General features: G+C 34.8%; 1 long non-coding RNA gene across 1 annotated transcript; it reads right to left on the bottom strand.

Moving 5' to 3' along the window:
* Nucleotides 1-1,046: 1,046 nt before the first annotated feature.
* On the bottom strand, nucleotides 1,047-10,253 carry LOC107855890. Its single transcript, XR_001670385.1, has 2 exons — nucleotides 9,759-10,253; nucleotides 1,047-2,212 (listed from the first exon to the last, which is right to left on the bottom strand). It is a non-coding gene; the product is annotated as an uncharacterized LOC107855890 (long non-coding RNA).
* Between the last annotated feature and the right edge of the window lie 262 nt (nucleotides 10,254-10,515).

Below are 10,515 nucleotides of genomic sequence, written 5' to 3'. Positions count from 1 at the left end.
AGGTAGAGAGAGATAGAAAGGGAGACAGATGTTTTGGATGAATGAAATTAGGTTTTGTTTGCCCCTTTTTGTGTATAAAAGCTAATTAAGAATGAGCGGACCTCGGTCATTGGATCATATTTGATCAACGATTAAGATTAAAATTGTTTAAAAGGGGTTAAAAAATGAAATTAATATCAATTTGGTTAAATTTACATTAATTATGTACAAACTGGCTAGGAAATAAATGAATTAAGAAATTGAATTGAATTAGGCGTGCTATTTTAACAAATGCAATAATAAGATGTAGCTATTAAGAATAAATTGGGCATGTAAAATTAGTGTTACGTAAAAGTATTATATAAAATTATCGATAATAAATTTGAAATAAGTTATTACTACTACTACTAATAATAAAAACTAGCAAATGTATTTGTAAATTATAAGTGTGCATATTTATGAATAATTTAATAAATTTCAATAAAATTATATAAAAATTTATATTTAAATTAAAAAATTGTAAAAAAAATCTGACAATAATGAGTAATAAAATAATGTGTATATTTTAAAATCATGAATGTGACACGTCAATATCTGTTTGATATAAGAATAATATGTAAAAAAATTAATACTTTTGATAAAATAGCATCCTAAAAAGAGTATCGGTAGGTCAAAATTGGGTGTCAACAGCTGCCCCTTCATTGCTTGAGAATGATAAAAGAAATGTCAAGCACCAAAAGTTTACATAGTAGCTAATTTTGTCCAACCGAAAAGAGGATTTGTTGGAATGGGAGCAACATGAAGTGGTTTAAAAAATAGTGTGTCCGAGACTTTGATTTTAAGTCTCCTACATATCTCTGGGTTTACGAGAACCAAGCCGTGCAGTTCTAGATTTAGGAATGAATAATATTCCTAAAAGAGTGTAAATGATAAATTATTGAGGTGTCAACAATGATATGTGGGTCGGTGAGACGAGCATGAATACGAGTTGGAAATAATGACGTGAAAATGAAAGGTAGGTGGGTTTCAACTTGAGCTTATGCGGTGTATGGGTGAATAGGGTGAGATTTCAAAAACATAAATGAAAATTATTTCTGTTTGTTACTCCTTCTCTGTCACCTGCGTACTTTACAATATACTAGATAACAAAGGTTGGGGCATGAAAAAGATAAGCAATTGATAAACATAAAGTGAATGTGGAAATAAATAAAGCATATCTATTATATCGGGGGATCAATGATTTGGATTCTTGATGCACTGTCGAATCGTGGGATTAGATCTTGGGCCTCTCGATGCACTGTGGGATCGACTATTTGGCTTCTCATCATAAGATCAGTTGTTTGTCTTCTCATTGTGGGATCAGCTTTTGGGCTTCTCGATGCATTGTGGAATCCTGGGATCGTCTCTTGGGCCTCTCTATGCACTGTGGGATTAGCTATTTGGATTCTCTTAATGGGATCAAATTTTAGGTTTCTTGATTCACTACGGAATCGTGGGATCAGCTCTTGGACCTCTCTATGCATTGTGGAATAGTGGGATCAGCTGTTTGGCTTCTCATCGTGGGATCAACTCTTTGGCTTTTTGATGCACTATGGCTTCTCATCATGGTATCATGTTTTTGGCTTATCGATGCACTGTGGAATCACGGGATCAGATCTTGGGATTCTTGATGTACTGTGGAATCGTGGAATCAACTATTTGGCTACTCGTGATGGAGTAATCTGTGCATGTTAGTCCTGCCATCTTTAGCTCAACTACATAAAAATTGTTAGTATGTATAGAAGATTGAACGATGTAGTGAAAATAATCATAATAATAAAGATAATAAAATATAAGAAAGCATATCTATTGTATTGTTGGATCAACCATTGGGCTTCTCATCATGATGCTGGATTGGGCGTTGGGCCTCTCATGATGGAGTGATTCCTGTCATCAGTACCTGTTAATCCTGTACTTAAAGAAAAATTATGAGTTTGTAAAAAAAAAAGGGAGGTTGATTTGTACCTCTGGCTCAATCGAAGTGTCTTGGTTATTGTTTTCTACTCCATGAATCGTTGGGACTTGTACACCATCGTGATGAAATTTTTGAGGAATTCTAAAAAAATTCTACCCAGTTTAGAATGAAAAATACCTTTTGCACGTCGTTGCGAATGGATATATTGTTTACTCATGAAATTTTTGTGGTTTTCTTCAAATCTCAAAAATTCTGCCCAGTCTTTGGAGTCTTATATTCCTGTACCACCCAAAGAAAATATTAGTCCAAAAGAAATGGTTGTCCTACATTTGAAATCGTAACCTTAATTGTAATCTGCCTTTATATGCTCAAGAGTTGGTCCTATTATCATGTCGCTTTGGAAGTATATGAATTTGAAAAAAAAGGAAAAGAAAATGTTTTATTAGATTAAGACTGGACCCAGAGTGGGCTGCCTACGTATCCAAATGGAAGTCAGGTTGAACATAGTTCATGAGTACAACGAAAGGTGAATAAGATAAGAAAATTTTATTGGTCGTAAGACGGGTCAAACGAGAATGGTGAAAAATAAGAAATGACGTCAATTCATTTGATGTGTTTTATGCTTCTTTAGTGAATATCTTGGATCTTGTTGGACAGAGTAGGATTGAGCCTTGTTTTGAGAATCTTGCTGGACAAAGTAGGATTGAGCCTCATGGGCCTTATTTCGAAAACAAAAAACAGTGTGGGTCTCTTCATTATTTTGATAACCCTGCGTTTGAGGTATGGAGGGTGATGAATCTTCTTTCTCTCCCTTGGATGGATTCTTTGTTTCGTATTCTAATTTCTTTCTAATCAAAATTAGACTCTCAAAGTTGTGACTGACCAGGAAGAACATTTTCTGAATGTATATTCCATATACTATCTTAAGAAAAATTTGGACTAATTCCTCTCCAGGTACAGAAAGACGTATTTTAGAAGCCTCTAACCTCCATCAATTTGCATATTCCTTAAAAGATTCATGATTTGTTCTCTTTATGTCGAGAAATTCCCGCATTGTTGGACCGACATTGATGTTAAAATTATACAGCCCCACAAAATCTTGAACCAATTCTTCCCAATTATGCCATTTGTCAAAATCTTGTTGGGCACACCATGCGAGTGTCATTCCTGACAAACTTTGAATAAACAATCTCATTAGGAGATCCTCATTGTTCCCTATGTCAATTAGTCTACCACAATAGTCCTTTAGATGTGTGATTAGATCCCCATGCCCATCTAATACATTGAACTTTGGAACTTTGTATCCTGAAGGTAACTCAATCCTCGGATGTATACATAATTTTTCATACCTTAAGTCATAGATACCCTTAGAATGTAGTTCCTCATTCAACCTTTTCTCTAAGTCACGAAGCCTTTTCCAACATTTATCTTAATTGACCCTTTCACTTTCGAGAGTGTTACGTGCAAAAGAAAATTGCTGAGAGGGTTTGTGGGTGAGGCGAGGACAAGGAGGCATAGTGTCTTACCTTGGGCGATGGGAAGGAGGACTAAAATTTTTTTGGATATTTAGCACATTTGTCATATTGCAGATTCTCACTTGAGTTCGATGTTCAAATGCTAGACAAGCCTTAAATAAAATAAGCAAGTCAAACAAAAATTACCACATAAAGCATAAGTTCAACACATAATAAATATAAAACAAAAGGCATTCTAGGATGAAGAGTAATATTTAATAAGTGATCTAGGCGTAAGGATTTGAGCTCCTAACACACGAAACATGATAGTGATAAAACATAATGTCAAATTTGCAATTGTTATTATAAAGAATATACGAAAGATAGGAAATGAGTAAGGTCGACTTTTGTTGAATATAAGATTTGTTGATTAAAAACATCCTTTGTAATTGATATCACATCACATTGTTGATTCATCCAACTCTATATATTTATTACGATGAGACCAAAGTCATTAAATAAGCACCTACATATCCCTCATATAGGGTAATCAAGTCGACTGTAGTTCATATTACATAAGCAAGGAAAGAATAAAAGGAAACTGCAAATTGTAAAACTTGAATGACTTTAAAATGTTGGGAGTCTGGAGCAGAGAATCAACATGATATCCTCTACATCAATGTCAACAAGTTCCAGTCAATCTTAGAAAATCAAACAACATCCCGATTAGTCTTTATCACCAAGGTGTCAATCAACTTTTGGATCATGTTCTTCAAGGCGAAGAACGCCTTAGTAGGATGTCCTTTCATCCCAGAGTGATAGGCACACATAGGTTGGGGAAATACCTCCTAAACTTAGTATCGCAAGGTACGGCAGCGATGGGCGTGATGTAGCCCACATCTTTGAGTTGGTGGTACAACTGTTCTATGGTTTCACCTAGAGGAGTGTACTATTTTGGTGGATTTTTTTGAAGCTTATGTTGAGGTTTGGTGGATTGGTTGTATTGTTGATTTATGGGTAGGTTTTTATAAGAAATTGGAATGTAGTTTAATTTTGAAGCAGCAAATGGATGTGGGTACCAAATAGTTTGAGGAGGATGTTTTGTGAAGGATCGGGGATAATAGGCTTGGACATGATTGGATGTTGGAATGATTTCTGGAGCTGGATACCATACCAGTTGAGGTTGGGGTACGTTTACTTCAGGCTTTGGAGGTTTGGATGTCTTATCGATGATCGTCTTTCCCTTATCTTTGGATTGTGGCTTAACCAAATTTGCCTCGACTGTGAGCTTTCTTTTAGCTTATTGTCGAACTGCCTAACAAAGTCAGTTGTCAAATGGTCCCAAGAGACCCACTTACTAGTATCATTTTCAGCGTACCACATCAATGTTGGACCCTTAAGTGAACTAACAAAGAGTTTCATCTTCAGGATATCGCTTTGCCCTATAATCGATAGCTTGTCAAAGTACTCCTTCAAATATGAATGAGGGTTTACAGACCCATCATAGAATGGAAAATTCAAGTCCTCAATCTTATCATTGTATTCTTCCTTGGCTTTGGACGAGTTATTCATCTCGGGCTGTTGAAGAGACCCCACCTTAGGAATTTGTCCTTTTGTTTCCTTCTTCATACTCGTAGTGGTCAACCCAATAAGTTCTTTTAGCAATACAATTGAAAAAAAAACTTGGAGACATGTGTGTACACAATTAGGCATAGGTGAATTTGTCAATATAGGAGACTCTATGGTGTGGATGTGTGTGTTGTAGTCCGCTTCAAATAGAGGCTCTGGAAAACCTGGTGGCATCTCAACTGATCCTCGGAGATCAGTCATTATTCCCTTAATTCTCCATATTCTTCTTTCTAGATTTCTGATGCTCTAAATAACTTTGTTTTGATGCAACCCCAAACTCTCGTGCTCAGCTTCGCTATTGACAAGATTGATAAACATTTCTTGACTGGCCATTTCTGATGTTCAACTCTAGTCAACCTTAGAAAAAAGGATTCATAATTAGGAACAAAGAGTATGCACGGGAGTCTTATTTGGGAATAATGAGCCATGCTCACTTGAAGTGAATAGAAGTTATGAGAGATCTATGTCACTTAGAGGTTAGGAAAGCTAGAGTATGATATGATATGACTATATCAAAAGGATCATGTGGGACAATAGTATATAACCATTGGAAGCATTAGGAAAAGGATGTCCTAAAATAACAAGTTGAACTAAGAGATTGTAGATGAGACTAAACCCCTTTATCAAAGAAAGAGTTAAGCCTAGGGATGATTAATATACTATCGGATAAGTCAGGAGGATAAATTGAAGGGAAGTTTTTGCATAGACCCAAAGAGTATATTATAGGGTCCTAATATGACAAGAATTTTAAGAGTAAAGAGTTCTAAAGTGAGGGACTCTAAGAGTAAGGCGTGACTAAGACAATAACGAAACAAGATAGATAACACATACATAAAAATGCAACACATACAAATAATTGTGTATCCGTTTGGGGTCGTAAACCCCTTTGAACTTTGAATGAGACTAACATTCAACGCATCAAGGGTTACAAGGCATCCTAGGTTGAATGGGACGCATATTCCTTAGTAAAAGAAATATGTACCCAAGATTTAAAGGACAAGAGTGGGTTTATGACATGGTTCCCTCGAACAGACAACTCGAGAGTGGGAAAGCTTTTCATTGTCGATGCACCGCTGATCGACCGATCCACAAGGCATTTCTTGAAGGGTGTTTTAGGAAAGAACGTCCATGTACCCATACAACCATTTGTAAAACAAAAATAAAAGAGGTTCCAAGTGGAGGAGATATGAGTGGAATGCCAGATATATAAAGCAGTAACATGAAGCACATAGCAAAATGGCATGCTAAGCAGTATCCAAATAAATAACATGATAACACATAAGCAATAAAAGGGGGAAAAGAAAAGGGATGGACATGGAGAAATGTGAATAGCACATAAAAGAGAAAGAAGAAGGGACTAAAATGTAACAATAAATAATGATATAAACAACAAAATGGAAAGGGAGAAAGTAATTACAAAAATAAAACAAAGAGAAAGAATACCACATAAAACATGAACTTGTAATGGTTAGAACCTAAGAACCCCAACAGAGTCGCCATTCTGTCGCGCCTCATTTTTCTTACAAAAAGCGGGATTCGATGTGACCACTCTTTTTTGGGATTGTTTAAGAGTGAATGTGAAGAGTCGCCACCTAACGAATTAAGGTGCTTTAGGGCATCGGTTTAGGATATCTACGAACCAATTTTTTTGTCTTGTCTTAGTTCACCAGAAATTCAGATAAGGATTCAGATTACCTCAAAAGAAAGGTGTTAGGAACCTTTCGAGGTCCACAAAGGTGGTTCCAGACCGAATTTGTATTTTACGTGGGGATTCTATGTGATAAGCAAAGGTCAATTATTTTATTAACTTAATGTTAACTAAGTGATAAAATATTAAAAGCAAACATGTAATTTCATTATTAAAACTATCAATTACCTAAGTGATCAAATCATAAAGCATGTAAACAAGACAAGCGAGGAGAGAGAAGTGACATAATTTATGAGAAAAAAAGACTACTTGCTAAACTAACTACCCCAAATAAGTAAGTATGTAAAGTAACGTAAAAAGAAAGAATGAATTCAAAGATCCAAAAAGGAAATGTTTTTGGTTTCATTCGGATCATAGCCCTAACTTGTTAATCATTATCCAACCCACTGGCCGAACTCCTAAACAAGTAATAATGTAAAACATCGTGTAATGTCTCTGGGTATCATCATTTTCGAATGACTACCCACCCCACCCCATCTAGTTGGTTGTTAACCTAAAGACGCACTAAAAATAAAGGATAAAACTAACGCCTCTAGAAATACCTATCATTACACCTATCGCCCAAGAGGCATTGGGCTTTGCTAATATGGATTTGTAGTCTAGACAAACAAAGCTATGTTTCTTAGGACTCAAAGCGCGAAACAAGTAGGACGTCACGTAGCACATAATTATCCCAAATTAGCCTCTTGGTTATTAAAAGATGGTTAAGGTGATTAACATGTTAAGATAAGAAATTAATTGAATAAGTAATCACACAGCTAAGCATGGTTTCTAAATGTCAAAACTTATTAGCATGTCAAACATGGCGAAAATTATTAAAATACTGAAATAAATGTGCAAATGTCGTGACTTAAAAAAAGACATTGAACTTTATGGTTGAATGCTGAGGATAGCTCTTTTAATTCTAAAAATTAGTTAAAAAGACTTCTAAAGTTAGAAATTAAGGCTGAGCATAATTTTAATGTGGAAAATTGTCATGGTACATTGTTTGATGTAAAAACGTTAATGCTATAGAATTCGATCAACATTTATATTAAGACTGAAGGGCAGAAAACTTTTACATGCTACAAATTAATAAAAAAAAATCTTGAATTCAAAGTTAATATGAAAACTAGTTTTAATGTCAAAATCAATAAACGATGTTCTATAACAAAAAAAATCCAATGGATAAGCTATTTAAAAATGCCAAAGTTGATTTATGAGTGCTGACATTGATTGCCACAAATTATTTCAAAAATTCTGAGCCCAATTTGATTTTTATTTGCGGAAATTATTTTTCAAAGACCGGGATTTACAATTTAATTGTTAAAAAGTCACTTAAATATTTTAAAATGTCAAAACCGACTGTCGAACGATAAATTAAACATGTTAAAAGTTGCTCAAACATGCTACAATTTGATTGAACATAATCGCAGCTGATTATTTACATATAAAATTAATTACTTGATCCTAAAACATGCTTTCTAGGTATCAAATAAATTTATTAATAAATCCTAAATTGAGTTTGTCTAAGTGATTCACATAACGCATATAAGGCACATAAATCTAAATTATGTTCGCCTACGTAATTCATAGAGCACATAAATCTCCTCCCCCATACAGTCCCCAATTATTGTTACATCAATAGTATTTATACAGTATTACATAAAAAGGAAGAATTAACTAGACTAAAGGGCACAACATAATCCCTCTCATCCCCAGCGAATCTTCGATCCCAAATCGTCTATGCATACTTATGAGACATAATGTAACAGCAAAACAGACAGGAACATAGTAATAAACATCCCTATAGACATGCTTTCTAATGGCTTTCACAACATGACGCAGTCAGCACACACAAAAAATGAAAATTACATCGATTTGAGAACTTACCGGTAAGCAGCAAATATAAAAATAAAATAACAAGAAGGTTGTTGAAGCAAAGCACTCCCCACTATGAGATATGCAGGATGTCCCCAGTAAACAACAATAAGAAAATAATAAGGATGTTGAAGCAAAGCACCCGTAACAGCGAGATATGCAGGATGCTCCCTTTAAACCCGAAAAAACACATCAAAGAGCTTGAGAAATATTTTATACTTGGTATTAAAGTAGCTAGTGATTTTTGTTTTAGAGAGTAGTAATCAGGAAGAGCTATCTTCTAATTGAAAAGAGGAGTTGTTTATATAAGTGAAGGGGTTATGAAAATAAAGGAAGGAGAATATTTGATAAATCAATTAAGGAAGAATCTTTCCATGATGAAAGGGTTGCAACAATCAAAGTAGCTAAAATTAGTTCCGATCAAAGTTTCCACAAAAAATCCATCACAAAATCTTTTCCTTAATTAGCTAATCAAATCCAATTTAGAAGAAGAAGGAAAAAATTGTTATAATAAACCAATGATATAGCATTCCACGGAAGGCAAGAAAAATCAATCAGAAGACATATTTTCCTTAATCAATACCATTAGTCAATCAAAATTAAAATAAACAGGTCAAGGATTGTCATGAATTGAGAAGTAAGAATCATGGAGGCAAATCAGTGAAATATTGAGTCAGTTTTTATCACCCACAAATTGTAAGGGAATAGATTAATCAAACCGAGTATTTCATAGTTGAATCGATTTCACAATATTCGGTTAAGAGTGAAAACAAAATCAATAATTTTTTGTCACAAACACTAGGTGTATAGTTATAAAAGAAAAAATTCTTGCAGCTTATGAAACAATTTTTTTATCAATGTTAAACAAATAAAAAAGAATACAATTTGCAAGCAAGAATAATGAATTCAAGAATTGAAATACAACCAGCAACCTATTTTGAAATTTAAGGACAAAATTAAGCGTCACCATCTTCGTATATGTGAGAATCTAAACATGTCAGTAAACCCAAATCACAAAAAATCAACATTAAAATCAAGAACATCAACCAAGTTTAGTCAATTTTAAATCACCGAAGTAAGACTAATATAAGATTAATAATATCAAAAATAGATAAGATAAACCTGTGATGATTTCTATAAATCAAACATTACCGGAGAGTTTACCATTCAATACCTCACTGGTCATTACCTCCGATGAAGCAAATAGAATAAAATCATGGCTATATGGTAGCGGAGAGATGAGAGACAGCGGAGAACAAGGTGGCGGGATACCGTTGTTATTGTTGACGTAGTCAATTGAGGTGGGTTTCGTTATCTAGAGCAGAGGCTGGGAAAGGGCTTTGCCAAAATACGATGATGCATCTGGGTTCGTGGTCACTGATAGAAGGAGATGATGAGAGGTGTCGGCGTCTATAGAGTTGCTGCTGGTGGAACTCCCATCGACCGGTGGTGGTTATTTTCGTTAGAGCGGTGGCCAACCGATGTTCGCTGGTGGTTGGCTTATTTTTCCTGGCTAGAGAGGAGAGAAAAGAGGATGGAGAGAGGAGATGAGAAGGGTCATCGGCCATCCGGTAGACTGCCCGACGGCCGCTGCCATGGTGGAAGCTTGGAGAGAGGGGAAGAAAATATAGAGAGAAGGTAAAGAGAGAGAGAGCAAGGGAGATGGATGTTTTAGATGAATTAAATTAGGGTTTGGTTGCCCCTTTCTGTGTATAAAAGGTAATTAAAAATAAGCGGATCTCAACCGTTGGATCATGTTTGATCAACAACTGAGATTAAAATTGTTTAAAAAGGAAAAAATGAAATTAATTTCAATTTGGTTAAATTGACATTAATTATGTATAAGTTGGTTAGAAAATAAATGAATTGAGAAATTGAATTGAATTAGGCTTACTATTTTAATAAATGCAATAATAAGATGTAGTTATTAA

The sequence above is a fragment of the Capsicum annuum genome, chromosome 6, assembly GCF_002878395.1.
Source record: "Capsicum annuum cultivar UCD-10X-F1 chromosome 6, UCD10Xv1.1, whole genome shotgun sequence".
Classification (NCBI taxonomy): Eukaryota; Viridiplantae; Streptophyta; class Magnoliopsida; order Solanales; family Solanaceae; genus Capsicum; species Capsicum annuum.
This window is presented reverse-complemented; position numbering and strand designations above follow the sequence as displayed.